The following is a 1488-nucleotide window of genomic DNA, read 5'->3' on the forward strand; positions in this document are numbered from 1 at the left end:
GAGAGTGGTTCTGTGAATATGAGAAATATGATGGTGGTGATGTCTTCTTGGGGGATGACAGGAAGGCTAGAATCATTGGTTGTGGAAAATTAAAGTTGAAGTTGCAAGGTGAAAGGGTTAGAACACTTCTGGGTGTTATGCATATTCCTGCATTGGCCAAAAATCTGATTTTTGTAACAAAGTTAGATGATGTAGGTGTAAAAGCAGTGTTCGAGAAGGATACCTACAAAATGGTTTAGGGAGCATTGGTCTTGATGCAGGGAGTTTGGATTGGAACTCTGTACAAGCTGCAAGGTAGCATTGTTATTGATGCGTGCAATAGTTCTGTGGTTCCTGGAAGTGGAGCAGAAAATCTAGTGGTCTCTGGAGAGAAGACCATGTTGTGGCATCAAAGGTTTGGACATATTGGAGAGAAGGGCCTTCGAATACTTCATGGTAAAGGTATGAGTAATAGCTCTCTGGATTTTGATTTCTGTGAAAATTGTGTATATGGGAAGCAGAATCAGGTGAGTTTCCCCTCTAGTGGTAAGAGGGCGAAACAGATATTAGAGCTTGTGCACAGTGATGTGTTTAGTCCTGTGAAGGTTCCATCACTAGGTAAGTCTATGTACTATGTATCATTTATAGATGACTTCTTAAGGAATACATGGATATATTTCCTTAAGAAGAAATCTAAAGTCTTTGACAGGTTTAAAGAATTTAAGGCTCTGGTGGAAAACCAGACAGAGAAGAAGATAAAGGTGTTGAGGTCAGATAATGGTGGAGAGTTTTGCAGCAAGGAATTTGAAGAATTCTATAAGAAGTGTGCTATACCACGACAGAAGACTACTCCATACACACCTGAGCAAAATGGAGTTCTAGAAAGAATGAACAAGACGTTGATGGAAAGGGCAAGAAGCATGCTCAGTGGTGCCAGGTTAGGACAAGAATTCTGGGTAGAGGCAGTGGAGACAACATGTTACCTAGTCAACAGATCACCTTCATCAGTGTTGGAGGATAAGACTCCACAAGAGGTATGGACTGGTAAGAAACCCTCTCTTTCACATCTAAGGGTATTTGGATGTGATGCATATGTACATGTTCCAAAGGAGAAAACAACCAAGTTGGATAGTAAATATGAAAAGTGCATCTTTATTGGGTATAAGGATGGTTTAAAGGGTTATAAGCTTTGGAACCCAGTAACAAGGAAGGTTGTGTGCAACCGAGATGTGGTGTTCATAGCGGTGAAAGATGTTATTAAACATGAAGTCCAACCAAAGGAACCTAAGAAGATAGAGTTTGAGCTCAAGGAGGAAGAATCAAACTCTACGGAAGAGGAGGAATCAAAAGATGAAGAGCCACAAACTCCGAGTGTGAGAAGATCGGTTCGAGAAAGAAGGCAGGCAGAAAGGTATAGTCCATCTGCTTTCTATTCAAATTTTGCTTTATCTATTACTGACAATGATCCCAGAACTGTGAAGGAAGTAGTAGATTCAGAGGATGGAAAAT

The sequence above is a fragment of the Pinus tabuliformis genome, chromosome 2_2 (assembly GCF_031772625.1).
Source record: "Pinus tabuliformis cultivar Carrire ecotype Pingquan chromosome 2_2, CPIR1, whole genome shotgun sequence".
NCBI lineage: Eukaryota > Viridiplantae > Streptophyta > Pinopsida > Pinales > Pinaceae > Pinus > Pinus tabuliformis.